Source organism: Poecilia formosa, unplaced genomic scaffold (assembly GCF_000485575.1).
Source record: "Poecilia formosa unplaced genomic scaffold, Poecilia_formosa-5.1.2 Scaffold259, whole genome shotgun sequence".
Classification (NCBI taxonomy): domain Eukaryota; kingdom Metazoa; phylum Chordata; class Actinopteri; order Cyprinodontiformes; family Poeciliidae; genus Poecilia; species Poecilia formosa.
The window spans coordinates 695,158-722,782 of NW_006800198.1; positions in this window are offsets into that span (position 1 = coordinate 695,158).

Consider the following 27,625-nt stretch of genomic DNA (forward strand, 5'->3'; position numbering starts at 1 on the left):
ATAGAGCTGCAGCTCTATACATGCAGGTCAGGATTTAAACTCCACCTCAACCATCTCAGGTTTGGTTTTAGTTTGAGTTTGACGTATGAGTGGAGTGGTCTAACACATGGTGTCCCTGTGCTGATGCAAAAACAGAAGCATGAGTCAAAACGTGAGATCCAGTTGCTAGCAGAAGTGCTGGTGATGCCCACAAGCGTCACCAGCAACACTGCTGATAAGATCATGGCGATCTAAATAAAGCCAAAATTTTTGTGCTTTGAAAGATTTTTTGAATCTTTGTGGTTCACCACAAACAATTTTTGAAACTCTTAGTAGGTTACATTTTATTAAACCTTTAATCTACTGCTTTTGGACGTTGCAGTTTGATTCTTTCTTCTCCTTAGTCGGCTATACGTCTTCCCTTTATGAGCTCATGTTGGAGTTAGTTTCGTCATGGGTGGCCATTTTGTCCAAGTTGTCCCAAATGTATTTTCATCACTCTTATATAGCTTTTGGCTACATTTTTATTTTATTCCTTTATGCATAAAATACAAATGTTGTATATATTGTCAACTTTAGACATGAAAGTGAAACTATCCTCAGACCTGAACACATTTAAAGAGGAAAACTTAAATTGTAATATGTTCTCATTAAAAGCATCTGGGAGTTCTGCATCATGAAATCTTAAAAAGAAAACATAAAACATACCAATTTAGCTACCTGTTTTTGATTGTTTTGCACGCAATACTTATACATGTCTTGCACAAAGTGCGAAAGTTTGCATTTATATTAATACTGTCTCAACTTTTATTGATCTGACTGTTATTCTATATTCTATAGTTTATCCAACTTGTTTCTGTTTTGGACCTAAAATGCATCGTAACTTCATTCTGCAGTGACTCCGTGTTGAATGACGGAGATAACCTAAATCTGAAAAGAAGCATTTATCTATTGGAACAAACATTTTATTGTCTTACAGATACATGTATTAATCCCACTGTTAATAGCGGACATTTTCAGAACAGTGCAGGTCCATGTTGGTTTTCCAAAGCAGCGCATCAGAGAAATGATGCTCAACAACCTTTCCAACGTGATCTGCTCTCTCTGTCTTTTGTGTTATTAGTATCACTTCGCTCACCTCGTGTGCCGCAGCTCAGAAGTAGATTTATATCTTTGATTTGGTGTTCAGGCTGTATCAGGTGAGGGAAGGTGGAGACTACGGCCTTAGCAGTTGAGCCAGCAAGCAGGAAAGATAATGGACTGGAAATGGTTTCCTGCATCAGATCGTGACTGATGGCACTGACTCTCTGAGGAGACAGGCCTGTGTACAGCAACTGTTTTTTTGTTTTTTTTTTTAAGTTCTGAACTTACAGAAGTTGTACACTGACTTCATGGCACTGTTGAGAATTATCCTTGGAGTAATGTGTGTTATTGAGTAAAGCTGTTTCAGAAAAAGCACGCATGAAATCCATCAATTCAGTAAATTGACAGACCAACTTCTTTTTAGTTAAATGTGAAGAAATAACAACATAGACACAGATTTTGGGAAACAGTCAATAGAGTGGCAGAGATTCTGCATCAACAGTATAACTTATGATGGTGCAGGCTTTTGGGATTCAAGATTACCTAGAAACAATGCAAAACAACAGCAATAACAAGAACATTTATGTTGTACCTTATCACTGAAAAATACTGGAAGTTTAAGGAAATCACCATCAAGGTTGGAAGCCACTGCTGGATGCACAGGACCTTCGATTCCCCTCACAGGTTGCACTGCTTGAGAGACCACGAGGGAATTAGGCCTTCCTTGAAAAAAATCTGTTGTCACTCAACCCTGTCTGACCCTGCATCTAAAAATAATCCTGGCCTGTAATACGAAAGCAGAGGTATCATGAACTAACTCAGCACAGAAGCTTCTAGTTTCCATCTAATGATTTGCACTTATTTTCTGTCATGAAAAACATGGAGAGTTATGAAATGGAAAAGAACGGAGTGCCGTGCGTCACTGTTATTAATGCAACACCGTTTCTATACCACATTTCAAAGTTATGAGTGGCACGTCCATTAAGCGGCAGACTGCAGGCTCACTGTCCTTGTGGATAACCTGAATAATTTACTAGCTAATATCAACTTCATATACTAACAGAACTGAACGGCTACAGGGTATAATATATGCAATAAGCAGTATAAAACTATTATTACATTGAGTGTGTATTTGTTTTATGCCTTACGACATGTCACAATCAAAATAATAATTGTTATAAATAGCACTATTCTGGTAAAGTTATGGCTAAAACTAGTAAGCCGAGATTTTAGTTGCATGTTTTTTATTTTTGGTTTGAACCATTTAAATCAGAAAGGAGAACAAAATAATTTCACACAGCTGAATTATTTAAATTGGAAACATAGAAACTTTTAAAGAACACAATTGTGCCGGGCGAAAAAGGATAAGACAAACATTTTATTTCCTGACCTACATGCAAAACATTTTATGACAGGATAAATTTTTCCCACTCTAATAAAAAAATGGCGATAACAGGATTGTGATGTTAAATGCTTTTCTTCAACGGTGACTAGAGAAGCTTGTCAGAGTTTGTGGGAAGATGAATGGAGTGAAATTGTGGAGGAAAGTCTGTTAGGCTGCACAGAAGAGTTGATTGTTCACCAACAACTATAAACATGCAGTCAGAGCCACAATCAAATAAAAATAACTCCAGAACCCTTGCAGCAAACCTGAGATTGAACAATTTTTCTAAAAAGAATTGGCAAAAACTGAATTCTCAAAGCTAAGAAGAACATACATACAAAACCAGCATCTGCAAGTGCAGCAGAGGGCCGTGTGCATATCATGCTGTTCAGTGTTTGTTTTGGACCAAATTGCAAATATGAGGCAGGTAGATCAAAATAAAGAGTCTTTACTACAGATGTTATAAAACTTGACAAAAACAAGAAATAAAAGAAACTGTTGAAAAAGAAAATTAGGAACAAAACAGGAGGTTTATAGAAGGATCAGACAAGGAGCTGAGAAGAGCATGGAGCAAATAATGTTGTATACCAGTAGGACGGATCCAGAGTCTCCACTAGGCGGGTGATTAAATGATGCATTGCAGCTATGAGGAACAGAAATCTGAAGGCTGAGGGAAATGAATAATGAACAAAACAAATACACTGGGATGTAGGGAGAAGAAGAACAGAAACCAGGGAAGTGTACAAACCGAGACAAACCAAACATACAGGGACGAATCAAGACACTAAACAAAATGTGACATAAACTCAGCAAGAGGAACTGCAGCAAAACAAGATGTAAAAAACACAAACAAATGTGGATCTCAAGGAAATGCAAATTTCAACGAAGAGCAGGAACAACTGAAGACGCTAAAGTCCACAGCACAGATCAGATGGTGAAGCTCAACCTCTAGGAAACCAAATACGGCATGCAATGTGTGACAAAACTAAAAATCACACAAAATATTCAAAGAACTGTCATGATCCAAGTTTGTTGCTGGTCATTTTGGTAAATTTCCTCCTCTTTTGTGTTCTGTGTTAACCCTTATTGCTCCGTCTGTTTCCTGTGTATATTTAAGCTCACCTCCTCTCCTCTGTAGTGTTCTCCACAGTCGTTCCTGCTGAGATCTCTCACACACTTTGTGCTGCTGTGGCTCTTTAAACATTAAAGAGAGACTTTGTTGAACTCACCAGGTCGTCAGCCCTGGTCTTCCTCACCGGTCCGTGTTTTCCTGACAAATACAAAAGGAAGATTTAAATGATTATGACTTTATTTGTAAAAAAAATATATATATATATATTTTGGAAAACCTTTTTCCTTTTTAACAATGGTTTGGAGTCAGATTTTATATCTTTTCTCATGTCTTGATAACCTACAGCTATATTCTTACATAAAGTCCAGTCAGTTATTTGCGTGGCACCAAATCACCTCTGACTCGTTGAGACAGGAACTCTGTGGAGTTTACCACCAACGACTGGAAGCAGTTTCCTTAAATCCAGTGACTTACACACACCTTGATGCAACACAATGTAGCACATGACCTTACACCTTGTCATCAGTTCATGGTTGGTCTCCCTTCTGATGAGTGTCAAACTATACAACTACTCACCACCGCTGCTTCTTACAGGGTTCGCCATCCGAGCTTGGAAATTTGCTCAACCTGCCAGTTTTCTGTACTTCAAATGACTACTGGAGCTTAGTGCTCACGTATTTATTGATAGAATCATGTTTCACTGCTCTGCATCTATGAACTAGGTTTTTAAATGATGCCCATGTCGTTTGTAAACTGTTATTATTCTGAAATAAGCTACCAGAGGCTGTCCCAATCAGTTGGTTTCTTTCTGCTTTTCAACCTCAGATAGTTTTGGGAAGAACAAACTGTGTTAAATTACACCTAATTCAAGACAAAAGCAAATGGGAGAAATGCAAACTTAAAGCATGTTGTGTAGCAACTGATACTAACATATTTATCACATCAACAACTTTAATTTAAAGTTATTTCTTAGTGCTAATTAAGAAAGTAGCAGCAAGTTGAGGATTTGTAGCAAGGTGTTGGCAGATTTTTCTCTTTTTCCTTTGCAACTTATTTTTGGTCATTTATATGTAAAAAATACAAACGTTTACATTTGCTGAGAAATTCAAATTGAACACAGAGAAGTTTCTTTTTAGATATTTCTGTCAGTTATTCTTTAATTAGTTTGTAACATAGTAGGCTATTAAAAAAACTCATATTGGCAGAAACACTTTTCCAACAACAAACTCTAAGAATAATAGTCACTATTCAATCCCTATTAAAAGTTATTCCATTATATTATATAGTGTTGTGTGTTTTGGTAATGTGATCGTAAAGCAATGTCTCTGGTCTGTGATTTTTTTTGTATTTTATCCTCTGCAGCAGGGATGTCCAAACTTTTTGTAATGTGGACCAAAATCATCAAAAGAAAATATATCAGGCCAAAATAAACCTAATTTTAAAATCACAAACACATTACTGCATCATATTATTTTTTACTGCTCAACAATAAACTGAGCATACAAAAAGTTTAACTACACAAAGGTTTTAATTACTGTAGATTCATCCTACTTTTAAAAGGTTTTTTTTTTTTTGCAAATTTGCTTTATTAGAAGAAATAAATAGTTTGCTGTATTTTGTCAAATTAAATAAATTAACTCAAAACAGATTTGGGTGCATTAAAGTCTGAGTAAGTCTCACATTATTATTACCCAAATGGGGTAAATTCTCTAAATGTTTCTCTCTTCAAAAACTCATTACCTCTCGTGTTTAAGAGAAGCAAGACTAAAACGTGAAACAGTACTGACCCATAATTTGCCCTGAATATGATCACTGCTGCTGCTGCTGNGCTGCTGAAGCTGCTGCTGCTGCTGAAGCTGCTGCTGCTGCTGAAGCTGCTGCTGCTGCTGAAGCTACTGCTGCTGCTGAAGCTGCTGCTGCTGAAGCTGCTGAAGCTACTGCTGCTGCTGAAGCCTTTCTAAGGACATAGCTGCTCAGCAAAAACATGATTATGCAGCTGGAGTTCTTTGAAAAATTTCTACTGACAAATCTTCTTTTTCTTCAAACTTCAAAAGTGACATAATTAAATGCGTAAAGAGAGATGGACCAGAATAACATATTTTTGTATATTCCTACTGCTGCTAAAATAAAATAACATATTAACTTTTAAATTTTAACAAAGTTACCACTCATCATATTATCATATTTTGTACTATTCTAACACATTTTTAAAAAAAAATATATGTTTACTGGGTGGAAATATATACATGTGCACATATTTGATGTTTCAATTACTTAAACTTTAGCTTTATCTAATATCTGTAAGCTGAAGTTGTTTATACACAAGCTTGACCAATACTGCCGACTTTAATTTAAATATTCCTTCACCAGAAGCGGCACACAGTGTTAAACCGGTTTAAAAAGCTGATTTTGACTGGTTAATTAGGTTATCTGATCTAGTAGCCAGTCTGCAGTTTGCTGCTCACAGTTTGCTAACTGTATCTTTAAACTGTAAGTTAAGAGGCGCGCTCCTTTAGTTTCCACAGCTGTTGGTGTTTTTATGACCAAAAATATTTCAAAATATTTCAAGGCATGCTTACAACAAAGTAATTTACCTGCAGTTAAAGTCAGCGGGAACAAATAATTTGTATCCTACCGGTGATTATTCCTAGATAAGTTATCCCAGACTAGCAGGCTGAGTAGAACATCACTGTTTTTTTTACTCTGGCTGGTTAGCTTGTACAACATGCTTTGTTTTCCGTCTGAGCTGCGGGGCGGTAATTATGAGGACATGATCAGATCCACTCCAAACCCTGACCTCTGTCACACTGACACATGTTTACATTGGCCAAATGTGAGAGAGCAAAGTGGGCCAGGAACCCGACTGTCTCGTCTCGCCTTACAGCCTTATTTACAGTCATCTCCTACAGCCCTGATTGATAGCAGCCATCTCATTAACAGCACAGCAGTCCAAGGCCTTCGACCAATGTCCTGTAGACACATCCTCTCTCACCTAGACCGCTGTGGTGTGATTAGATGTCCCTCTGGACAGCAACTGTACTACAGAGGAAGAAAAACACAACCTACCACTCTGCTGCCTTGACGTTATTTCCAAAAGCAAGGAGAGAAAATGTAAAGAGGGGAGTAGAGGAAAGGGCACGGCAGAGAGGCTAGAAATACGGTGTTGATTCTGATGGGAATGATTTATTAGTGCAGCAGGACACTTAATAATTACTTAACACACACACACATAGATCACCTTTACAGTATTTCTGTCAGGAGACGGCGAGAGAATGGAAATGATATGTGATTGATGCCAGGAAGCACAGGCACAGCCCAGGGGGAAAGCAGTGCAAGGTCTTACTTATAAAAACATCAATCAGGGAGCATGGTCTGTGAAACCGCGGGTTGTGAAACACCACCAGGTCCCCCACCCCCAGTCTCCACACTGAGGACCAGACTCAAAGAAAAGACGGGCTCTGTTGCTCACTTAATGATGACCCTGACGACATGCAAGGCTGCAATTGAAGGAAACGTCTCACTCCACTGTTTGCCGCCGCTGAAAACACTAAACCGGCCACCTCGCAGCTGCAATCATTATTTATGAACTTAATATAAATGCTGCGTGTGCAGAAGCGATTCCTGCGTACATGCTGGATCTTAAATGCAGGATATGGAAGACAAGCTCCTGAGATTTTCCTAAAACACAACAAGATTACAGTAAACACGACTATGAGACTTAAACTTTGCAGTAAATCTAAAATTAAACCCATTTATTCCGTTTAGGCACACATGCAAAGCTAACGCACAAGCTGCCTTTGAAAGCCCCTCGACAGAACCAAGCCAAGTCTGCAGCAACGCTAAGAGCTCTGATTCTGTCAACATTTCCAGAGAGAAAAAAATAAAAATCTTGCATTGAATTGGCTTTGCTTGTAAAGAAAGAGATTATGATTCTAAAGCGTATCTTTGGATTATGGGATTTTTTTTTTTTTTTAGGTAAGCAGTAAGATTTGTTTTGTTTTTTTGTTTTTTTTCATTTTTATTGGAAAAGAAACAACCTTTTTTTAAAATTTGCTATGACTGTTTTGTGCAGCGAATATTTATGACTGCGCTGCCAAATTCATGCAGTTTTGGCTAAGACTTTACACACACTCATCTTCCATAGCAATGCCATTTTCATTTCAGACCTGCTTATTTTCATTTTCTCTAGCGTGAGGAACTCGTGTAATAAAATACACTCGAGGTCAACACCACAAAAGAAGCTTATTTCTAGTCGGCTTTATTTGTTTCTGGGTCGCGTTTCCTGAGTCTTTCATCGCCGTAGAAAAACAGGTAAATTGTCTCATTTTGCAATAAAACTTGTTGAACTAATTTGGTTTACTGTGAACAGCAACAACGATGAACCTGACTGCCAATTTATGGAGGGGTTGAGTCTTTGGTTGCTTTTCTTTTTCATTCTAATACTTTTATTTTGATCAGAGTTGAGTCAGATGATTGAAACTTTGATGCTATAATTTTAATCAGTTCTATCTTCTGAAAAAAATTGCTACAGGTTATTAAAATTGGTGGGTTTCCAGCACAGATCTTACAGGTTGATGTAGAGGCATTATGCTAAAGTAAAATAAGTAGTTATTTTAACTTGATAACACATAAATGTGGCTCCTTAACCAGCTGAGGGCAGCTTTCTCTTGCATATTGTGTTATAATTATTTGGTTTAAATTGTAACATTAAGTTAAATCTCAACAATAAAGAACTTTAAAACAATGTTTAGAAAACTTGTCTCTTGTTGTTAAATCAACTTCATGAACTTTAATTTCTGAGTTAAAACCAGAATCGTTTTCATGTTGACTTAAATTGCATTTTCAAGGCAGCAAGTGGACTTTCATTTTCAGGTTAAGCCAGCATCAAATGTTTTACAGTGTAACGTTTTGAACCCATCTCCAACAACAGATTATCTGTCCACAGTGAAAAAAACTCACATAAATCTGATATTTATCCTTGTAATCACAGGATGTAAAAGTCTGATTATAACTAAAATTGGGGTTTTGATGCAGAACCTTTTTTTCCCCCCAGATTTTGTGGTTTTTCTGTCACTAAGCATCGACAGTCGAGTTCACCACCCACGCTGTCATAGAGCCTCTAGGTTTCGTGTTTCTTTGCAGAATTATTTACAAGCCACTATTCTGCTCATTATTTTTACCTTCAGAAAGGTCATTTGTCAAGCCTCTTTTAATTGGGTTATTTTTTTTATGGGACAAGCACAGCCCTCTGGAGAGTATTTCATTTAAAATGTTGATAAGGTCCTGAATGTTCCTGTGTCTGGCTCCTATTACACCAGGGCAATGGTGAGTCTGGAAATATTAGAGCGTAGAAATGAGCATTTTTGCTCTGACGCCTTAGAAATTGACATGTCTTTGGTGGGGGAAGGCCTCAATGTACTGCCTGCTTCATTCTGAACATTTAATGACTGCATATGTGTCCATCTGTGGGGACATTTGTGTGTTTTGTGTTAATGGATTGTTTTTGTGTTTCGTATTCTGATCATTTCATTGGAGACTTCCTTGAGCATAAATGTAAAAAGCACTTATGTTTTCTCCTGCCAACTATTTGCATTGCATTACAGTGCAGGTGCAGTGGCTGGGGTCTGGAACCATGCTAATGAACAAACTTGTTTTAATTAACTTCAAGTTAAAATGGCGTGAAATTGAAAATGATTATTGCCAAAGTAAACATCCCTAATTAGGAAATGAGGAGTGTAAGTAAATTATTTGATAAGTATTGTTTATTTGGAGCTGTGCATCACCTGGTTTGGGTTAAGAGGTAGTCTCTCCACACCACAAACTGAATACTTGGTGGCAGACAATTTCATTTTAGTGGAATAAATTAGTATTATGACTAATTATTTTTACATTTAAGCTTTTGCATAATGTGGTCTTGCTGCTGCTGTATTTCGTACAGAGAAGTGTCATTAACCCAATGATCTCATTGATCACGAGTGAATCGGTGAGCAGTGACACATTTTAGCAATTTAAAACAGATAATCGATGTTTTTGAGAACAAGAAAAAAAAATCTACCATAATTTTAAGGAAAACTGAGAATCATTTTTGTGGAGGAGTAAACATACACAGTTTTTTTTAAAGAATCTGTTACTTTGTATTTTATGATGTGAAACACTTTGAAATGCTGAAAGCTGCTGTACAAATAAAATTTGATTGATTGAAAATTGAAAGTCCAGCACTTTCTATGCTATATAATGCTGTTTTTTTATTTTTTCACAAAGAGAGCAAAGTTTTCATGAATTTAAAACTGTTTTAAATTTCCATCCAGAGTAAAATCACATGTTCGTTCACTGAAAAAGATCGGATTCATTAGCAGTCTGGACGCAATGGGTCGAGTTAAAACCAGTAGAGATTTCTGCATGAGGCCCATTGGAGCAGCCATTACTCATTAAGAAAGGTATTAATGAAATATGTTTTTACAAGCCTTCAAAGTCTCTAATAACAACTAAAAAATGTCTAAATTTATCTCTGGTTGCTTTGCTAGAGGAATCAGACAAAACAACAGAGTTATGTAGGCAATAATGCACAAGTAATGATAATACTACTAATGAATTTTTAAACACCAAACTACTTCTTTGCATAAATGCACACAAGATAAAAGCAGGTTTGAATTAGGTTTGCTTGTAAAGTTTTATTTGTATGTATTTAAAATGCTATTTCTTTTAATTTTGAGATGAGTGGAGCACAGCAGACAGGTAGTAACTTGCCGCTGCATGATAAATGAGTCTGTCAGCTTACAGACAATTTGATCATGTCTATTGACAAAGTTTAATATCGCTGATCACATCATGATCAGTGACGCATCTACACCCATATGCTCGCTCATCACAGACCAGACTGCCTGTCATTTAAGCCTCCTGACATGCTGTGACAGCCTGTGGATTTTACTGTATAGACAAAGGATTACTGGTTGGACTTATTTTCATTTATGTGGATATTTCCACAAGAAATTTAGTTTTATAACTCTATGCAAATCTATGCAATGACAACATCTGCATTTATCCTGAGGAAAAGTGAAATGGATTATGTTTAAACAGACATTTGTATCAGCAGCGTGTATCCCAATAAAAAACAGTTTCTTTTTTTAACAAACAACCACATTTTGCATAACTTCAGATTTTCTGAAGCCAAGTTCAACATGATAAAGTTAAACTGACTTTGAAGAGTCACTGTAATGATATAGAAGCTCAACGCAGAAGAGTTTGGAGCAAGAGGCAGGCTTTATTACCTATTAACTTAGACAGGAATCGAAGTCTGTCAGATTAAATAAAAAGAAAACTGTACATGTAGCCCATATGTAAGCTCTTATTTTGCTATTTGATTGCAAATAAACTGCTAAAAATAACCACAAACTCCTAAGTTGCATAAGTAAAAGAATCCAATGTACCTGTTTCCAACTGGAAAATCAAAACACCATCCTGGCTTCGTCAGAGCAGATTCTGATCTCATGTCACTCTGGCAACGCGGCCTAAAAAGGTGCACAAAATCCTCCCTGGCTTTTCCCCAAACACTGTGCTGCTCTGTAATTGGTCGCACCCTCACCTTGGACAGCTGCAGCTAGGGACAACATCAATAAATCTAAGCTGACCACAGCTGTGAGCTTTGAGACATTATAAACTAAACTTATTTTAAAGTGATTACCCTCGATGTACGGTACAGTTAAATTCAGCTCATCCACCTGTTGCTCCAGGCGGCTCTGCCTCGTCACGCAGCAGGCTGCCCAGGTGACTCTAGGCAGCCTCTCTCTGGCTCTGTGGGATGAACTAAAGAGGGAAACTAACATTCAGGAAGAGGCTCTGTCAGATCCAGGGAATGCAATTTGAACGGTGTTCCCAGATGTTGGCACACAGCAGAGTTTGGACCTGCCAGGTAAAATAATTACCTAGAAATGACCAGTCTAATCAGAACCGGCCCAAGGCATAGGCGAGCCCCTGGTGTTGCTGCCCACAACACCAGGGGCCCCCAAGACAACCAAACTAGCATTACTGTTGTTTTAATAACACTGAGTAATGCACAAATAATAGATCAAACTCAACTCTTCCTGCTGTTTTGTATTGCCTCTGTTGGGGAAATGTAAGATATTAAACATCTTAACTTGTTTACTATAAATTCAATGTTTTTCTGTTGACGTTACTTTCAAATAGTTAAAAATAACTATCAAAATACCAAATTTCAAAATCCAAATTCTAATTTTTTGTTTGCTTCTCCTGTAAGGTTAAAATTAACAGCCATAATAACATAAGTATGATGTACGCTAGATATAAATGCTGCTAAAGATAGCCGGCATGTCACATAGACAGCAGTAGAGTAGCTGAGGAATGATGAAGCATCTGGTGCTGACATGTTGGGCCGAGGGGGCCTCAAATGAAAGTATGCTCAGGGCCCCAGAAAGGTTTGGACCGGCCCTGAGTCTAATAGTTTACTAGTTTTTCTCCTTGAACATCGCTGACCATGTTCTTCTGTTTTGGTGTTTTTAGAGTAATCTTTGGGACTATCGTCAATTCTCGTGTTTTAAAGTGAAAGCTATGCATGCTAGCCTGGTAAAAGCCAGTGCCTGTGACGTCTGGCCTGTGAGGTCAAATCCAACAGACCACGGTAGCTCAAACTGAAGAGGAAGTTATTGCTGGCTCTCAGAGAAAAGTGTCAAAATAAATAGTGCACTGCATTTTTATGCAGACCAGTAACTGCCCCTGCTGATTACTTCCAACAACAGGCAGATGTATAGCATGGTTTGACCTTTTACCCCCAGCAGAGGCATTGTGGCGTTTGTACTGCCTTCTTAAGCATCACTGCAGATAATGTACAGCTTTTGGTGTTATTCCTAGATGGCTTTGGCCCCTTTGAGCAAAATAATGGCTCCTGCCAAGAGGCTAAAGCTGGTTAAGGAAACAGTTGGGGAGCTGAGGTTTAGCTGCCTACTTGGCCCCCAGATTTTCCAAATCTCTTTCCAAGTGAGCATCTGTGGCATTTTCTGGACAAACAAGTCTGAGCAGTAGAGGGCCCACCTCACAACTTAATGCTTAAAGAGTCTTCTGCTAACATGTTGGTGTCAGATAAAATCCCACCCATCTGGGGTGGAACAGCGTCTAGACAGACCACAACTGGCAGATGGCTATTCAATTCGATTCAAATGTATTTTATTGATCCCAAAGGGAAATGAAATGTTGTTGCAACTCATATAGTTAAGACAATGGTGGCTACATTGATGGCTGTTTGCAGGAAAGATCTCTTGTAGCAGTCTGTATTACAGTGAATCTGAAGAAGCCTCTGACTGAAGACATTGTTTTCCCAGTACAGTCTCATGAAGAGGATGGTCAGGGTTGCCCATAATTTTCTTTTTTAAATAACTTTTTCATTTTTTATTGTATTGATGTGCAGGAAATATAAATCCTGGTTTTTAGATGAGGACAGAATATGGAGGAAATTGGTTAAATCTTCAGCAACATGTTAACCCTTCCAGACCTAACGGAGAGCCGGCGATCCAGTCATATTTGCAGTACCGTAACTCCACCACACGTTGTGCCATCTGACAAACTCCAACAGTTTCTGAAAGATGAGAAGCTGCACTTTCCAGCCAATATCTGGTTATTACTGTAATTTCACTCCCATCTCATCAGGGAGTGAAATTAATCTGAGGGGCAATCTTTTAATAGATGACAAATTGCAAAAGTAACTTGCTAGATATTGAAAGTTTTGGTTGTTATGGATAAATGGGCAAATATATATTTACTCACAGGACATTTAAAGATCAATTAAAAAAAGCAAAAATATCCAGGCAGAGAGAGGAAATTTGTGCATGCGTACATTACATAGTTATCACACAAATCTGTAGGAGAAGGTTCTCACTGGCATTAGAAAAAACCTTCTGGATATCCACCTCATAATTATTTGCTGGTTTTCTCCGGTTGACCTCGCTCCTTTTTCAGGTGGGAATCAGAAGCTGGACTCGTGTTTGAGCTGCATAAACCTCTGAATCTAATACAAATCTTAAACACTAATTTATGTCCTTCTTTTGGCCTGTACTGACTCCTATAGATGTATCTAGAATAAGTGAAAAGTGTAATAATCAAAGTGGTAAAATTATCCCTGTGTTGGTGCTGGTGGATTAGCCTGAGGCCATTTGTTTCACCGATGCTTTTCAATGCGACGGACCGTTCTCTATTCTCTTTGCATAGGCTTCCTGCTCTGCAGGTCATACCTGATATTTAAGCCATAAAAATTCTTTCCACATATAATGTAAGTTGTTGCAGGTATGAAGCGCACTTACACACAAATACGGGTGCAGTTTCACTGTGTTTAATATTTCTTCAGTACTAAATATTTCATGGGTACATTCTGTGAGCACAGAGGCCCAAAGCTCAGAGGGAGTACGTTACACAGGACCCCAGTCAGCGTATTTGTGATCAGCTTTTGTCATTACACATGGAGCCAAATAATGAAAAACAATCTCCTACCCATTTTCAGATGGTGAGTTTTCCAGAGTCTGAGGAGCTGAAGCCAGAAAGGTGAGTGCACTCTATGAAAAAATAAAATGGAGGAAAACCCTTCAAAGACTTGGTTTGCATTATATCAATATGTTGCCTAGATTTATAAAAAGTAAGACTTCGCTGCTTAAAATGGGGGAAAAAAGGATATTTTCATTCATTCACTTTTCCATTCATTCATTTATTCATAAATTTAAACTAATGTGTTCAAACAACACATAATGAAATAAATCCAAACACAACATTTAACCATAACATGAACAGGATCTGATTTTAATTAGAAAACCAATTAAAATCAGATCATAATACACCTGTCTAATACCTCGACATAAAAACCTGGTGGTCAAAGGTGGAGACAAAGTTCAGCATAAGGATGAAGGTGCAGGATTTGTTTCTGTTAACTGAATCCTGATTACAATTAAGAATGTTGTATTTATCTACAGGAGTAATTAGCCGCTTAGCCACAAACTTCTTAGTAATCATGGTAAGAAACTGTAATTTTGAAATTGGTAGCAGTTCAAGAAAGAAGGATGTCTCTTTGGAAGAGGGTCGATGACGGCATATTTAAAATAAACTGCATCACTGGAGATCAGTAAATCATTTATTACAGCATTTACCTTCAGAAAAAAAAAAATCTAATCTGTACTTCTCTTATGTTTGTACTTCCCTATGCACAACAAATAGAACATGCATGTTTCATTACAAATATTAGTTAGAAGCTGTAGCTGTAAATATGTCAAACCAAATTTAAAAGAAAAGTTCATAAAACTTGTTTATGATAACTGAAAAGAATGATAAATCATTTTTACAGCTATTTCAGGGATACTACTTTTTCTTACCAGCTTCCTCGTAGATTTGTTTTCTGTTGCTTTGATGTTGTCTGCAAAAGCTGGATGCCTTTAGTTAGGAGCTTGTTGATTTGTTCTTTGCTCACATGCTGTACGGTTGTCATCAAATAACCACGTAATAATCCCTCTGTGCCGAGTAACACAAGTCACAGGCACAGCTGAGGAAACATGCCATTGGAAACGTCTCAAAGAAAAAATAAATACTGCTCTCACTGAAGTTATGTTCGACACAGCTTAGAGACAATCAGATTTCATCTTGGATTGAAGAAAAGTAGTTTTAGGAGACATATGGAGTGACAAAAATATACTTTCAATATACCCTAACAACTAAAATCTTGAAGAACCTGTAAAACCTTCGTAGCAGATTTTGATCAGAAGACAGGAAAACAACATATAAACATTGTGAAAATGTGGTTGCAAACCAAAAGGCAATTTCATGATTTTGTAAAGAATTATATTAATGTGGTTGAAATGTTGTCAGTGTAATTAATCAAGTGGCAAACAAAACTCAATTTGTCCCCAAAAAGCTTGGGCTGAAAAACCATTTATGCCCAGGGGTCCGCCACACGTTGCGCAGTTTGAAAAACTCTGACAGTTTCTGAAAGGGGAGATGTTGCGCTTTCCAGCCAATATCAGGTTATTACGGTAATTTCACCCTTGCCTTAGCGGGGAGTGAAATTAATCTGAGAGACAATCTTTTAATAGACGGTAAATTGTGAAAACAACCTGCTAGATATTAAAAGTTCCGGTTGTTACGGATAAATGACCAAATATATTTACTCACAGGACATTTAAAGAACTGCGTACAATTAAAATGAGCAAAAATATCCAGGGGGAGATATGAAACTTAGGTATTTTAAAAATGGCAAATGAAAAAAAAATGGTCAAAAATGCTTATAGAATATTTCAGGTGTTAATTATTGATGAATAATACAGCTATTATTCTATTCTAAGCTCTTAAATTTGATAGACATTTTCATTATTTACATATTTTTTTGCTAATTTAAAAGCTTCATGTAAGACAGCTGGCTGTTCATGCAGCAGAAGTAACATTCATAACATGTGGCTGAGCCTCAAACTAAAAATCATCTCCTATAATATACAAGTCCCAAAAAATCCACTAAAAGACTTTGACCTGTCAAGACATTGGCTTCAGAAAACCCCATATTTCTTACCCAAAATACATCAACTTCAATCACTGACCACTTGCTGCCTTATATATCCCACCTTTAGACAGCTGCCAACAAGAAGATAAAGTAATGTAGTTATTCAAGTCACCTGTCACGTTGAAGCAGATGGCCTACCTTTCAGCAGATGTCAAAACAGGGGAGCACATGCTGTAAGATCGACAGATAAAAATAAGATAAAGAGCAAGATAAAATCATAGCAAAAGGTAGATTTGCTGAAACCTATTATTGTGGACCAATAATGACAAAAATGGAGGAAAATCTTAGAGTAGTGCTCATCTATTGAATGTTAATTTTAGACTTTTTCATTCAATTTATTGTATTAGAAATTCATCACATTTCTGATTCATTTTTTGCTTCCCATTCTGATTCCACGGCAAACATCGAACTTCTCATTTATACAAGTTTTAAAAAGCTTTTGTTGAATTCCTGCAGTCTTTGTGCATGTCTTTAATGTATCCATCATTATTTAAATGCTGATTTAACCCTAACCCTGTTCATTACTAACCCTCTAAAAACAGTTACAACCAAACTTTTAAGCAGATATTGTCACATCTCAGGATTGTGTCCTGTTTCAATGTAAAGAGGAGAAAAATGAAGTTATTTTCCATTTAAGACAGTAAATATTCAGTTGGATTCATAACAGTTTGACTTTCTGGATTCAATGATGTTTGCAAATAAAACAGAAGATTATTATTTAGCGACACTTCCCTCCCCCTTTCATCCCTTTCAATAACAGCTGCTGATTTGCTCCCATAGAAACACATACAGAAACTAATCACTTTTTGAGTAGACATGTGGCTCCAGAATCAATAAGCAACCTGTATCACATCACTGATGCCCTGGTAGGAATGTCATTACTTTTCCATTTTGATTGCAAACACACATAGTCATTTAAAAACCTATTTTATTGCGACTGCTGCTAATAAACAATCACAATTTTACTACGCAGTAGATCTTGCGCTTCAGGAAACTGGGCCATTTATAGACAAAATATATCTGGCACTGCCATAGTGAGGATATGGACACATGATTCAGCCTAATTTGTTTAACAGGGGAAATGTGCACATGGTTTCATATGTATAAGAGACAATGGAGACTGTTTTTAGTTCATGTCATTTTCATTTGGGGCCATTTCAAGATCACGAATGTCCTCAAAGGGCCAGCTGTGGCAGAATATACTAAAACTCATTAATAAACTGCTAAAATACCAATAAATTCAATGACTACTTCTTAAAATAAAATCTTACACATCTTTTCACTATGATATAACTTGGCACTATCCAAATACAAACAAAATCGTATTTAAATCGTGAATATTCTATTTACATGTCCCTCTAGAGCCTGGAGGGCCACACGAAGAGTTACTGGGGGCCGAATTTGGCCCCCGGACCTTGAGTTTGACACATGTGCACTACACAATTGTCCTGCTATAAATCCCAAGGAAGATTAAAAAGCTGCAGCTCTGCAGTATGGCTCTGCAGCTCTTGTTCTAAATTGGTGTTAAGTCTAAGAAATGTTACATTTACTCAGCTGCATCTACTTGTTTCATTATTGGGGCAAAAAGTACTTTTGGGACATTATGATCTACTTCACTCTACTGTTTGGTTTTACTTTAATTAGAACTGTTATATCCAGAACCAAACAAACAACTGGTTTTTATCAGGCTTCCTCTTTGTGTTTCCACTGAAATCTCAAACTTAACCAATTATTAACAAGTCCAAAGCAAGTGGAAGGGTGGAAGAACCACAGTTTTTGTTTTCCATAATCATGCTGTAAACTACAAAAGAAAAAACTTTTTTTTTTCCCAAGCCAATCTCACAATCCTTTTCTGCTTCTGTGAGGATCAAAAGCTCATGCAAGTCAATTTTTTTAACTGGTCGACCAAAACAAACATACGAAAACATCAGATTAAGACCTGCAGATAAACACTGTGATTATAAATTGGTTTGATGATAAAAATCAAACCCTGGAAAAATATTGGAATTGTCTAAATATCTAATTTCAAAGAGTCAAATCAGAACTGAGAAGGAAAAAAATCCCACTGACTAGTTATGGCTTTTCTGGGTTATCTTTTACATTGGGAAGCTGTGATGAACTGCTCTTTCTCGCTCAGTACTCCACCGTCTCGCTGTCACTCAAATAAATTGCAGCAGAATTATCCATGATTGCATTTGAAATGCAAAACAAGGCAAGCTTTTTAAGGCAGGAGGGCTGTTGATTTGCCAGCATTTTACAAAGTAAAGCAAACTTCCCCACATAGGTCTTATTAGACGTCTCTAAACGTACATATGTGTTACATTGACAGCGCTCAGCAGGAAGCTGCATCCTCCATCCGGATCCTCCTATCAGGATCAGGTATCAGTAATGTCATTAGTCTTTCCTCTGAATCACACAAGTTCCAGGGTTTATGTTTGATGAATTGCATGGGAAGGTTTTTATGTTTTGTGTGTGCAGCCCGGTTAGGAATTAGGTTATTTGTCAGAAGCAGGCTACCTAAGATGTTTAGATGGTAGCAGAACAGCAGGTGATGCAGTTGACAATGGAAACGGCGTTGAATCAAGCAGAGAAGCAGCTGCCCTTCAGCAATTACAGTTATGAAGCCATAAATCAGAGAGTAATGGGAGCCAGAGAGGAGTGCTACCTCAAAGGAATTGTCTTCCCATTTATATTCAAAGTTTTTTCCATTTCTTTTTTGGGAGAATTGAAAGAATTCCCCATACATGTGGATTTTCTTCCCTCTGAACATATGCATTCATCCAGCAACCTCTTAGATATGATGAATTACAGAATGTGACATTTCTCCATAGTGGGATGTGTGAACTTTAAAGTTTGAATGAGCTCTTCTTTTGAATAAAAACATCATACATACATTATTCAGAGTAGACGTGCCTTAGTAGTAATTAGAATACAGTTAGTTTTAATGGAAAAACTACAAGACAAAAACATAACAATCCAGTTCAGAGGTCGTTCACATCATCAGGTGTGGGTTCATGCTCATCTTTTTTGGGGATTTCATGCATGTATTTCCACTGTGGGGTCCAGAACCGGACCATTTTGTTCTGTTTGCTCCTGCTGACCGGGTCCTTCTCCTGCATGGCTGTCAGAACAAATCTTCCCCCGCTACGACAGCAGAGTCCAGACGGCCGCTGAAGCCTGTAAAATCTGATCGATAAAGCTATAATCTCAGATTGTTTAAAAGCCCAGAACTGTCACTCTAACCGTGGGGCAGCTATGTAACGATACAGAGGACCTCTGGCTGTTGACACTGAAACAACGTTTTACCCATCTTTCTGTGGAATGTAGCTTCAAAATATACGTGGAAAATTTGTGTATATGTAACTTTTTTCATACTAAGGTATTTAAAAAGTACAGAGAAAAGATATGTTGCTGCTACTTCACACTCTATTGGCTGGCATTTAAAAACATCCAATCAAAGAGTGGCAATCATTTTCCTCTAAGATCAGAAACCAAGAAGACTGTTGATGTTAGGTTCTGTGGTGATGCAAAGATGGCTCCTACTGGGCATAATGATGCATTTCAAGCTTTACCTGGTGTGTGAATTATTAAAATAGGCAGTTCTAAGCATTTTTAGAGGCAATGTCAAGAGTTTTATGGATTTCAGTTATTCAATTACATTGGGTGTCCATTGTAATTTTAATTGTAATCCATTGTTCATTCAAATGAACAGGTTGCTTCAGGCTCCTAAACGTTGCAGGGATTTCCAGCAATAAAACCAAAACCAGTGATTTTATTTTTTAGAATGATAATATGTGGAGTCATTACCTGGGTTCAGTGGCTCCAGTAATTGTCTTGCTCTAAGGTGTTAAGCGGACTATCTACCGGGAAAACAACTAAATTTATTACTTTGATCACAAGGTGTTAATGAAAAGCTCCCTCTGGTTGGCAAACTTTTCTTACCTCCTCACTAATCTAAAACTTTTTGAACAACAAGGATCTCCAAGCACTGCAGTCCAAGCTCTTCTCTGCGATAAGCACACTTGTTATGGTGACATGACAATAACTTTGTTCAGCCCCAGTGTGCGACCTAATAACTCTCTGGATGCCGCCGAGTGTGTCAGTTTTTCCTGACAGAGACGTTTTGTGAGAGGAACAACAAATAAAGTCTGTCTTTCATTATGAACTTGACTGTAAAGGGTGAAAAGCAATTTAGCTGTCTGGAAATTTTATTAAAGATTAACACCTTAATACAGTATACCTGCAAAACTGTTTGACAAACAATGCACATAACCGGTTCTGGTTTTTAAAAATCGGTAGAGGAATACGCAGCAATGCGACGTGTGCCTATAAAATTTGATTGCATTAAAATACTACTCACTCCAACAAGAGTTAGTCATTGATTTCATATTTTTTGCTACTCATGTCCTGTTTATACGCCGTTCAGACTGTGAATTAAGCGTGAGGAGTGTGTGCTCCTACTCCCCGAGCTCCCAGACACAAAACTAGCTGCAGAAGCTGTCTTAGGGGAGGCAGGAATAAACAAAGGTCAATCCTCTTAGACAGGCGAAGGAGAGCAGCTCTTCTGGGCCAAGCCTTCGATGCTTTTATTACCTGAAGGCAAATTCTTCCTTGTCTCATGATAAAGGCTGCTTGCTTAAACGTGGGCTGACACTTGCTCTCCTGGAGTGAAAGGAGATGTAGTTTGAAGGTTTTCATGGAATGGAGACGTGCATCTTACCTTTGTCCTGAAGTCAGCACCAATGTCTGCTGCACATTTTCATTAAAGATCAACTCTCACGCGTCACGTTGACAGCACATTTCTATTATTTTAGTCCTTTCAATTAAATTTGTGCGACTAATTGCATGTTATAGAAAGCTCAAACTTATCTATTACAGTAAAACAGAAAAGCAGTGAAGTGGCACTCCAACATTATACCAAATATTTCTGACTGATATGAAGTGTTAGGTGATCAAAACAAACATAGAGACGTACTGAGACCATGAGGAGCAAAGGCAGAGATTAAAAACTTTGGATGTTTATTTTTACTTTAAACCAAACAGTTTAAGAATGCAGTGATTATTTTTCATTCACGAGAAGCTCTAGTAAAAAACTATTAAGAAGAAATTTACACCACACCAATGAAAATTTAATTATTTTAAAAGTTTTCCCAAAACATACTTTTTTTTTTTTCAAACATCATACTTTGTTTTGGATACTTATAGGAACATCTTTGAAAAATGTAAGATCATAGGAAAGTTAAATGTTTTTGTCACTCATTTTTAATAATGAAATTATAGGTTTTTTTAGTTTAAGACTTTTCTTGCATGTAATTTTAATTTTTATAGCCAACAGATAATGAAAACCCAAAATTAAGTATCTCCAAGAATTAGACCTAAGATCACTGAAAGAATGTAGTTTAAATAGAAATATCAGGCAACATGCCCAATCCTTTTACCTCAATACTTGTTTGGGGATCCTCTTCAATGCAGCATGGCATGGAGGAAAACTACAATATTTTCAGCCTTTGAGCAGCAGCACAAACCAATATTTTATGCAGTTATAAGCTTTACCGTTTTGGAAAATCAAGTTAAAACTGAAATCTCCTCCTAATTCCAGATAACATGAGAACTTCAGTAAAGATCTGAACTTTCACTTGAGACAAAACATCATCCCAAAAGAAAAACTGCTTAGAGTCAAGAGGCATAACTGTTGGTCCACAAAAAGGAGGAAATATACAAATTAATCAGTGTTTCCAAGTGTCACAAAATAGAGTAAAAACAAGCACAAAGATGGTAAAACACAGCTCTGGAAAAACTTAAGAGACCACTTAAAATTATTAACTTCTCTGTTTTTACTCTTTACAGGTTTATGTTTGAGTAAAATGAACATTGTTCTTTTATTCTATGAACTACTGACAACATTTCTCTGAAATTCCAGGCAAAAATTTAGTATTTATTTGCAGAAAATGAGAACTTATCAAAATAACGAAAAACATGCAGTCCTTTCAGACCTCAAATAACAAAGAAAACAAGTTTGTATTCATTCAGAAACAACAATACTAATGTTTTAACTCAGGAAGAGAAACCAACGTTTGGTGGAACAACCAGGAGGTTTTCAATGGGGTTCAGTGCAGTGAGCACCTAGCTTTTCCAGAGCTGTTTTTGAAAACTACATAATGTGCTATAGAAACTCTACAACCACAAAATACACCACTATTTTTGCTTATCTCTAATTTTGCAATGTCACATGTCCATTCATTCAAGTCTTTTTTCCAACATGCTCTTTTAAATATCATATGAAAAAACTGCAACAAGCTCCAACTAATAATTTTAATGATGGGGAAAAACTGAAGGATAGATCTGTTAACTCATTTTTTCCAAATTTAATTCCAAATGAAACCCTGAAGCTGGTTTTTTGGACTATCAAAGTTATCAAAATGCTCCTCTCACTCCGAGCGTGAGGATGCCAGGGGTAGGTCAAGGGCTCTGATTGTCAGTGTTTATTAATGGGCCCTGCAGAGGGTAGTGACAGCAGGGTGATCGCTGTGATGATGATGTCTTATTGCTTTCCATGAGCGGCTCTGGTACATACATATTTATGATGCGCTGCCACCTTGAAGCCGGCTAGAAATATCTATTTAACACCTGGGGCCGCTCTGATGCTTCCCACAGTACAGCAGTAATCCTGAACCTGTCGCACCCACCGGGGCCTTTTCTGACCTAAATCTAGCAGAAAACAGAGCAACTTCTCCCATCTGTTAGAGGGGGTCAAAATGTGACGGGTTGACGCGTGTGGCGTGTGAACTAAGAGCTTAAACCGGCGCCACGATTAGCCTCACAACATACTTAAAACCTCCAGAGGAGCAGCGTCAGCACTCTGTTAATCAGATGGCTTTTTGACCACCGATTGAATTAATTTGAACTAATTTGTGCGACAGATTGATTTGCGACACTACACGTGTATGTATTAAATATTAACAGCTAACACTTCCCCGGGGACAGATGTGATTTTAAAAGGGCAACTTATGCACAGTCATTTAGTTGATTAATATGAGTCTGTCGTTTTGAGCATACAAATTTGTCCCTACTTACTTATTCATGTCCGCTGACGGAAACGCTCTCCTCTGTCATGTACTTGTCTTCTTCTGTCACTAAGATGGAAAGAGAGGGGGTTATAATTTTCACGCCTTAAATCTCAGAAAAGCTTGCACACCCTTGTTAAAATCTCACATTTTTAATAAAAGCATAAAGACCAAGACGATACATTTTACAACTTTTTGCACTCTTAATTTGAAGTCTGTCAATTGAGAAACAAACATAAAATTAAAACAGCAAAACCTGGTTGCTTGAGTCAATACTTGAACAATTTCAAGGATATTTTGATTTTTTTTGTGTGGAATCGATCATCAGCTCACATCTTGACTTATCAATTCTTATCGATTGTATGATAAATTCTCCAAATCTATCAGATGGGGAGTACCTCTCTTGTCCACAGCCCTTCTCAGGCGACAACACATTTTCTGTTATTTAATTGTAAACTCTGATCATTTTAAAACTTAAATTTAAGCTAAATCTATTTTTTTGTTGTTGCTGATTTTGAGATTTGTTTGGACTCAGATGATAAAAAAAATAATTCTTCAACTTGATCTTTCCAGCTGAATATAGCAGTGTATGTTTTCAGTCTCTTTGTCTAAACGACAAGCTCTATCAGAAGAAAACAATTACCAAGTCTACTCTTAAGATGTCGTGTTGTAAGCTAAATAACCTATGCTGGTTCTGTAGAGCAACATTCAAAAGTTTACATTATTCACTAAATATGCAAAGTAAAAAAAAAAAAATTTAATCAGCTTTAATCAACATAGTCAGAAAACAATTTATTTAATAATTTCAATGTTTTGTACCAACAAAGCAGACAGATCATATTGTGACAAGCCTGGCTAACCCTAGAACATCAGGAAATGTTTCCTTTTGCAACTTTAACCCTTTCATGCATAGCGGTCACTGCAGTGGACAGCTGTCTAAAAGCCATCTTCTTGTGCTTCTTGTGGATTTTTATGTTATAAATGCACACAGACCACTGAAGTGGACACTAATGCATCATAAAATACACCATCAACTACTGGCCATCAGCTGCAAATGCAAGAAATTATTTTTGTTAAATCCAATATGGCCAACAGACAAAACAGCATCCTGACCGACCCGGTCCCTCCTTCTGCTGTAGACGACTCTGGCAGGTAAAAAAAAATACTGTGACATCAGATAACCCCTAAAGAACAATACTACTGATGTGCTTTTCAAATAGCACCTTTGTATTTGGAGAAGATTACAATTGATCACCTAAAAAAAATAAAATAAAATAAAATAAAAATTTTACAAAGATTTTTTTATGCCTTAGGAAAATAAAAAAAAAATTTAAAAATCCTGACATAAAGGACCATAATTCATGCATGAAAGGGTTAAAAATAAACACAAATAAAAATAAATGTAAAAATTAAAGTTTGGCTGTAACATTTAGTAAATAGTATTAAAATTAAGAAAAGTAGTAGGCAAGTTTGTTAAATTACTAAAATGCAAAATTAACTAATTGATAGATTAATTATTGGTAATTATAACAGTGCTGGGTTGTGACAAACAATTAGCTTTGAATAGCAAACATTCTACGCCCACGAATCATTCAACACCAGATTTTATTCCCTTGTTTTCAGATTGAGATTAGAGCTTTTGAATGAAATCGCCTCTGTCTTTTATACTTCTCATTTTGATCAAATAGAAAGTATCCAGTCTGCGAATAAATTGTGGGGTTTATCTTGTGCGTGGTATGTTGTGATTTGTGATGACAGGAGCTGAATATTACTCTGATACTGTATGGCATTGTAAATCCACCGCTTCATCTCTGCTCCTGCTGTCAGATGTACTCTAAAGTTGTATTTCAACCGTGTCCAGTAAGCCCTGCGCTCACTGAATAGAGAAATAATGAGTGCTGTCTAGAGACAATGTCACTGTTATTTTAGATCTCCTCAGTCCCTTTCTCTCTCTCTGTCCACGTCCATTTTCTTGGAGACTTCTTCTGCACCCTGTGTGTGTTGTTTTTTTTTTTTTTTTCCCACATTTTCACTTCATGTGCATCTCTGTCCCCTCAGAGCTGATTCACACCACCCACTCTGAGTCGATTCGCTTGTCTCCCCTCCCCTTTTGTAAGCTGCGCTGTTAAGATGTTGTCACTTTTGAACATGTGCGAAATGTGCACAGGAATCTTGGAAGAGGGGTTGCAGTCGGTCCACGTGACAGTCCTTCAGAGGATAACGGGTGCTTAATAGAAAATCCAAAATCCACGCCTCAAAGGCGGGATGCATCACACCATCTGCTGCGGTGCTTTCTTTGCCACTGTCACAATATGCCTCATTACAAAATGATGATATAGATTATGCATCACCTTTCTCGTGCAAAGAATGTGAATGGACTCCTCAGTTTTCAGAAAAACCAAGGATTAATGCTTCCACTAAGTGAGTGCATGTTCACTGACCTATTGGTAAAATATTACCTTCTGATTGTGATGTGAAGTGATGAAGCATTAAACAGTTCACAGATGACAGGATCTCTTTTCTATATATAAAGCTGTTTTGTTGAAGTTCATAAGAAAAAAAACACATGAAATAAACAGGCCAGACTGACTGGAGATAAAGTTAGAGAGGTTCAAAGCAGAGCTAGGCTATTAAACCACATCCCATGTTTTGCCAAGCACAGTCCATCGTCTGAAAATGTTACACATTTCAGTACATGGCCATTAATCTGAACAGACAGACGAGGAGAGGAGTTCACTATTTAGCAGTTGTTAAGAAAATAAATTTAAAGTATGCTAGTTTTAAAACTTAACATGTCTTGATTGAAATAGCCTAATTATAGTCTTAAAATCAGTAACTTATTCTGGCCTATTGACCTTTATGTTACCTGTAGTTACAGCAGATGGTTTGCTAGGATCGTTTGAACTGCCTTTTGTCTGTGTGGGAAACAATACAGGAGAAGTTCCAGCTTTTCACACTCATCTGTGAAAAGCCGTAAACACAGCAGGAGTTTCTGGCTTGAGAGAGGGTCAGAGACAGCTCCTGGTTGGATGAGCAAAGATACGCCTTATTTGAATAAATTAAAGATAAGAACACGCCTTCACTATAAAACTTTCTACACAGAAGTAACTAATTAAATTTGCTCTCTCAATTCTCCAAATGCGTCTTTGCTTTTCTTTCTTTCTTTTCTTCCTTCTTCTTTCCATTTATGTCAGGTAAATGAATGTATGCCTCTGTTGTTCTGCAGTTTCTGTTGTAATTTTATGCATTGTCTTCTATCGGATTAAACTGCAATTCTGTGACGTCTGCACTCGATTTTGTGTGGCTACATGTGGCCCACCGGGGGAACCTGGGATCGAAGGAGATCGAGCCAAAGAGTTTCTTTCTTAAGAAATATTATAACCTAAAATCTTCTTCAACACAGCTAAGAATCCCACGGTATCTCTGGAGGAGCTGCAGAAATCGGTATCGTTGGAAGAAGTTCGTTTGGTCAGATGAGTCACATGAAATGCAAATTGTAACAGAAAATTAAAACTGCAAATTACCCTGAACACACCAATACTCAGCAGTGACATGGAAGCTGGTTAAAGTTGAGAAGACAGATGGGGATGAATAGAAGTCAACTCTATTAATGGGTGTATATGGGCATGGCGTGACGTCTGACCTCGCCACGCCGCCACATGAAAGCTGTTTCTACTGGAGACCAAGTTGCACCAAAATGTCTTCTGTCACAGAGCAAACTGTGGTGTTGATTAGGTCACACGGGTCACGTGTAAACATTCTGACATGTGATCAAAACATTACACTTTCTGTTCTCAGGGGGTGTCACCATGCTGAAATCCCATCTTCTCCGACTATGCTGACTCTAACGCTGTTACCTGGGATGAGTTCTGATTTCTGAGGCAACTGGAGCACAGCATAGGAAGAAGCGATGCAGTTGCAACAGGCCTTTGCAGGGTTTTTGCTGCTTGAACCTGAATATACAGTCAAAACCTTTCAGAAAAAAATGTTTGTGACATCCAGACCTAACCCCACTTGAAGATTGTGTCAAGACTTAACAAAAAAATATTTTTACAGTGCTGTTCATCCAATATGATTGAGCTTGAACTATTTTGCCAAAATGCTTTAGGTAAAAATTTCAACATCTTGTGCAAAGCTGGTAGAGCTGGCGAATTATCTTAAGGGATAGATTTTTTTAAGTATATTCAGAAGCAGCTCATTTCAGTCCTGTCTACCAGGACCAGCATAAAATAGCATGAAAGACATGCAGACCTTTCTTTAATTTCATGGAGCACACAATCTAGTACGCAATGCTGCTTTCTGAGAATCAGAAAATATGCAGAGTTTGCCTTAATATTAAAATTTATTGTGGGAACGAAAGGCAGCAGAATAAATTAAAGGTTCTCTGAAAGGTTCTGCTTACATCTGACTGACAACCATGGTCAATGGCTATGTTCAGATCTCAGAGAAGTTTTGGTATATTTTGAGAATTTATATGTTACTGTAGAAAAGTTAAACATTTCATC